Source organism: Cebus imitator, unplaced genomic scaffold (assembly GCF_001604975.1).
Source record: "Cebus imitator isolate Cc_AM_T3 unplaced genomic scaffold, Cebus_imitator-1.0 Scaffold92, whole genome shotgun sequence".
Classification (NCBI taxonomy): Eukaryota; Metazoa; Chordata; class Mammalia; order Primates; family Cebidae; genus Cebus; species Cebus imitator.
The window spans coordinates 13,118,450-13,125,119 of NW_016107407.1; positions in this window are offsets into that span (position 1 = coordinate 13,118,450).

Below are 6,670 nucleotides of genomic sequence, written 5' to 3' on the forward strand. Positions count from 1 at the left end.
CTACTACATACCTTGGCAAAGGTAACACCTGAAATTTACATTTCTATTGGCACAATATATTTTATTAAAGATGGTTTTCGTTGCTTATGATTGTAGCCTATCAGAGCATTTAATTATTTTTAATAACACATTCTGCCTTCATCCATATCATCATAGTGAACTGATTTTTGCAAGGAAAACTTGGTCATCCTAGCATGTGAAAAAATTTTAATCCTTGTTTGAAAAATGTTTCATCTGAGGTTAATTTCCATTGAGAGCAAAAATGAAGCCAAGCTGTCTGTACACGTGATGTGTTTAAATACATTTTCACGAAGGAAAAAAAAAGAATACCTTGGGTTACAGACATGCAGCATCAGAAGGCATCCCAATAAACAAAAGTGAGAGCTCCTCTTTAAATCCTAGCACTTGATTATTTCCAAATATATAAGGGCAGATAATGTTCAGCAAACGTGCAGGTTTTACAAATCGGCTCTTCAGAGTAGGTCATAAGCTTGCTGCAATTGTGTTCCCATTACTCAAACGTTTTTAGAATTCTTTAGAAACTTACCACAAGAGTCTGAGTCACATTCTTTTAAATGACATCATCAGTGATAGCAAATCTTCCACCTCTGAGAGTAGATTTTTAGAAATACCCAAGTCATCTGAAACCACCCCAAGTTTAGTAACATCATTTGGCAGGGAAAATTGAACTAGAAAGAGTGATTAAACTGATTAAATGCTTTTTAAAAAATTAAACTCCAAGAAATGGAAGATTAGGGAAAGATTGGAGCAGAAATTAACCATGAGAAAATAATGTTTTTGATCAATTCCATAGGTAATTCTTTGGAAAAAGATCAAGAAAATGGAGAAATCTCTGATAGATCTATTTTTAAAAAAGGAAAAAAGAAAATATAAAATTATAAAGGAGAAAGATAGATATGGAGACTTTTAAAAAATTATAACAGGCTACTATGTGATATTAGCTATGTGCTAAACATTTTTTTCTGGAAAACCATATCACCTAAATTGAATCTAGAAGTAGAAAAACTAAGTAAGTCAAAGCTAGGGGAGAAATTAATAAAAGGCCTGAAGACTGAGAGAGGCTTTAGACAAATTCTTGCATATTTTGAAAGACATAAAATCCCTTTCTAAATGAATAAAGACACTAAAATTTAATTGTTTTGTGAGTGAAACCATTTTCACTATAAAACCCATCAAAAATGGTATAGCCAAGCATGATGGCTCACACCTGTAATCCCAGCACTTTGGAAGCTAAGGTGGGAAGATCACTTGAGCACAGGAGTTCCAAGAGACCCCATCTTTACAAAAAGTAAATAATTATCTGGGCCTGGTGGTAGGCTCCTGCAGTCTTAACTACTTGAAAAGATGAAGTGGGAGGATTATTTGAGCTCAATAGGTCGAGGCTACAGTGAGCCGTGATCTCGTCACTGCACTCCAGCCTGGGTAACAGAGCAAGACCCTGTCTCAAAAAAAAAAAAAAAAAAAAAAGATACAAAAAGGACACTCAAAAAATGAAATTTCACGTAAGATACTCAATGCCAGAACTCCCCCCAAAATACCAAAAATATCAGCAAATTAAATTCAGTAAAGTCAGTCATTTTAAACAATCAGGTAGATTTTATCCTAGAAATGCCAGGATTCAATACTAGCAAAATGGTTTATATAAAAATACATTTAGGCTATATAAGAATAAAAACCTTATTATCTCAATAAGTGATAAAAATCTAGCACCTACTCCCAATTAAAACAACTATATATTTTTTAAAACTTTTAGTAAATGTTAAACTGATAGCCAACACCATATCTTTTAATAAGATTTTATAAAAATAATAATGCTACTGGTAATAAAGCCAAATTAAATTTATACCTTCTCTCTGAAGGCCTCCTGAGTAACTGGGATTACAGTGCATGCCATCATGCCCAGCTAATTTTTGTATTTTTAGTAGAGATGGGGTTTCGCCATGTTGGCCAGGCTGGTCTTGAACTCCTGACCTCAGGTGGTCCACCCACCTTGGCCTCTCAAAATGCTGGGATTACAGGTGTGAGCCACTGCATCTGGCCTGCTTTTTGTTTTTTAATTTCATAAAGTACCTTCTACATCTTCCCATATCAGCACATATAGATGTAACAAAATTTTCATAGTGGTTGAGTACAGTTACATGAATGAACCATGATTTTTCACTTGCCTATTAGGGACTATTTAGACTATTTTCTAGTTTTCTGCAATTATATATGGTCAGAGCATCCTTGAATGTCTTTTCCTACTGGTGCAGGTGTACTTGTTGGATTAATGCCTAGCAATGGAATTGCAGATCAATATTTGGATAGATATTTCCAAATTAATATTCAAACAGACTGGGTTAATTTACAATTCCACTAAAAGTGTGTGCAAAAATGTTGGTAATTGTTGAGGCTAGGTGATAGGCACATTAGATTTTATTCCATCTTCTTTTGTGTATATTTTTAAATTTCCATACTCAATGACAGACATTTTCACTAAAACCAGGTATAAATAGGCCTGCTTTCACTACTATTATTTTAAATTGTACTGAAATAATTCTGTAATAAGACAAGAAACAGAAATACTAAGTAAAATATTGCAAAACAGTAGACAAATTGCCTTTATTTTCAGATACTTTTTGCCTAGAAAACTTAAGAAACTTGATTACAAATTTATTATAAAATAATTATTAAAATCAATTAACTTTCTACTGATCTAGCAATGACCTGTTCGGAAATATAACTTTTTTCGGTTGTTGAAACCTGGGAACAAATATATTTCTTTAAAAAACTCTATTCACATACAAATAATATTGACAAGAACTGACAGGGATTTATACAAAGAAAAAGAGAAAAAAAATGAAAGCAAAAAGATTTGAATACATTGAGAAATACGTTACGCTCCTAGACAAAGGTATCTATCCCTTAATTTGCAATTGTAACTAAAATTCCAATGGGACTTTTTTAGAAGTTGAAAAAATTCATTTCTATTTGGAGGAAAAAAACAGATTAGCCGGAATACTTTGAAAAGAAAGACTAATAACAGGATATTTACTCTATCAAGATGTTAATAATATTATAAAACCATAATAATTACAATAATATTGAACTACTGAGGAAAGATTGACAAATATTTCAGAACAGATAGCCCTGAAAGAAAACTCAATATTTCAATAAATGAAGCATCACTAATGGGGAGGACATGGATTATTCAACAACTGGCACTAGGAAAACCAGCCATTTGGGAAAAACAAAATCAGATTAAAGGTTCGTACAATCTACTGAAATACATTCCAGATAAAGAAAAAAATGTGAAAAAAAAAAAAACAAATAACTAAAAAAAAAAAAAAAGAAAAAAAAAATCTAAATGGATAGCTAGCTAAGTGATTTTTGGATGGGAAAGAACCACCACAAAACAATGGAAGAAATCATAGATTTATCTGCAATAATCATTTAAAATATCTGTATACCAAAAATTATAACAATATCAAATAGTAAGTTGTGAAGTAGAAAGATATCTGTCATGACTATCATAAAGTGGAAGAGTTAGTATTTACAACCAGGTCCTTTACAACCCTTTTGAAAGAAGAAATTCCAAAACCTTTTGGGCAACACAAGCATCATTGAGCTTAAATTCAGAGAACCACTTTGAGAGGAGACATCATTTGGAAGAATCACTAACTCACTGAATTTTTAGAATGTTAGGTTTTTATTGTTTGAATGTTTTGTTTTGTTTGTTCTCACCTCATTTCCTGTGTTCAGGGTGACATTTGAAAATGCTTTTTTCTCCAGTTCCTTTATTGTGCTTCCCTATATCCTTTGGAAGAGGTTCAGTTGATCTCATTACAATCCCAGGGGTAGATACACTTACTATTCCCGTTTTCCAGATTAAGAAGGATGTATTTTTGTGGCTTTAAGCATAAGTAGGCGGCAAACTGAAAAAACTAACATAAACAAGTCATTCGAAATAAAGTTATTAAAGAAGAGTCCAAGCCAAGTGAACACTATTTACAGAAAGAGAGACAGCTGTTAAAAGTACCTGTCAGTCCTCAAAAGACATGTGCTCAGCCAGGATCCCTACACCCACCCTCATCCTTAGTTGTGACAGACCACGCCCAAGGGATATAACCTAGCTTTCGCCTCAAGCTACAGAGAAATGAGTCTGTGAAGTACACTGACCTCAGTGGGGAAATACCATCTGATCCCTCCCTGCACTTGTGCTAGCACTTACTGGGGGCTTAAAACTGAAACTGTTGTAATCATGTTCTGACCTCATAATACGCATGAATCATCTCATATAACCATCACCAAACAACCCCAGGATTTGGGTACACTTATAAACCCAATTTTCCACTTTATGGAACTGAAGCACAGAAAAGTTACAGAGCTTGCTGAAGTTCACACAGCTAGCAAATGGTACAAGCTGTATTTGAGCCAGGCAGGTAGTTGGGACTGGAGAGGGAGCTCCTTGGCTACATGAAGTCAGTAACTATGTACAAAGCCCTTTTATATATAAGAGCTCATTTGACGTTCCCAACTTCTTTGTGATAAGGTCGGGAAACATTCTCCCCAATTTACACTGAGACAACAAACAGGTTATTGAAATTAATCATTTAAATATATATATATATATATATATATATATCTGAAAGAGATTGCAGAGCATGGATAGACACGTGATAAGGAATGACTAGAGGGAAAACAAGGCTTAAAAAGCTTGAATCACAGAAAAAAGTGCTCTGAACTTTAAACACAAGCTGCATGGAAGGGAAAGGAGCTGTGGAGCGGGCAGGGGAAGTTTATCCTGAGCACAGCAAGAATGAAAATCATACCAGTTCATGAGCCAGCAAGGGGTATAATGATACTACATAATAAACATTGAGAGAAGTCACACCCACAGCATTCCCATTATTTGGAAGCTGTCTACCTTCCTGAAATACTAATCCATGTCACTGTTAGTCTAAGAATCCTGCTGTTAATTTATGTCTATCTATTTACATGGCCTTTGTTAGTTTAGATAATGAAGCCAGAGGTTGTGTACAAACCACCAAGATGAAGTTTAAATACAATCATGGTAATAAAGTTTGTACAAATGCTTTTGGAATTTGTTCACATAGAGCTAAAACAATATCCATTAACCTCCAAACTTGTTGCTTGTTTTTTTGGTCACATTATTTTTTTTTTATTCTGAAATATTGTGAATACAAAGGAACTTCACAAGAAACGTGTGCTCTGAGAAACTTACTTTTGTAAAATGATTCATGCTAAATGCACTAGAACTCCATCTGTTTAAAATAGGAAAATAAAGGATCCTTTTCCTATAATTTATTACCTACTCATTTAATTTAAAATCAATATGCATCATCAACTGTAACAGAAATTCTTTTATCTACTGTAAATTATAGCATTCTCCTGAAGTTTTATGAAATGTTGTTTAGTAGCACAGGTTTTTATCATAAGAACATTATCTCTGTAGTATTCATATTCAATTCAACATTTTCATAAATAAGTGTCCATCTAAATTCTCTCTCAAAAGTGAACACATTCCCTGTAATCATCCCTTTTTGACCTCCCTTGCCTGCTTCAAATATGCATTCTTTCCTTCCATAATCCTGTGCCATCAAAATCCGTCAGTGACCTGTAGCAACCAAACAGGTTTTCAGTATTTGATCTCAAATAATTTTGAAAAATTGGAGGATTGTTCAGACTGAAATATTTTGGCTATGCCTCCAGGGAAAAAAAATAAAAGGCACTCTTAATCCAGGGCTGATTTTTTTTAATTGCCAGTGTTGGCATGAATGAAATATAGGATGACTCATTCAACGAGAATTTGAATGCTGGTGTAAAACCATAGAGAAAATCCAGGTGAGTTGAAGGAGAAAGATCAGGGACTTGTGAGGAAAATTCAGTCAGAAAATGAAAAGAGCGTCTCTAAGAATGCAGGAAAACAAACAACAGGTTTGAACTCTAATATTTAAAGACTGCTAAAGGCTATTGACATATGACACCAGGATGGAAGAAAAGCTGAGGGTGAAAAGTTTCTAAGCTGACTATTAAATAGATGTAACTCACTGATGAGTGTGCCCATGTGGGATTTTAATTACTGAGACATCTGTTTGTGAAGTGTAGTACTAAACAGGGATCAAATACAGAGATCAAATTACGTGGGGCAGGGAGTGGAGATGACATTCATGAGTCAGAAAGGAGAGCTATCAGCCAGGGGAAAATCAATCCCGGCTTTACATCTCACCAACAGAGAAGCAATTATTTTAGATGTGGGGCTGGTTGGCGTCCTAGGTCATGAATTTAATTAAATAACCCTCGAGTGGCAGAAAACAGAACAAACCACTGTATTTAACTGTCAGTAAGACATGCTGCAAATAAATGGTCCAAATTCCTTCTTTTTTCCTTCCCTCCTCCCACATAGATTTGTTGCCATTTTTCTTAAATTCACAACTCTCTTTCCTTTCCTAACGTAGCCTTCTCAGTGGCATCCAATAAATTCATTTACATACATGGCTTGAATCAGAGGCAGAATTTGTCTCCAAAATTCTCACAATGGGATACTTGGGAAGGGGCAGGAGGGGAGAAAGGCACGAATTAAATCACCATTTGAATTCCTTCCTTAGGTTCAATAAAGAGGCTAATAATTCACAGAAATATCCTAGGA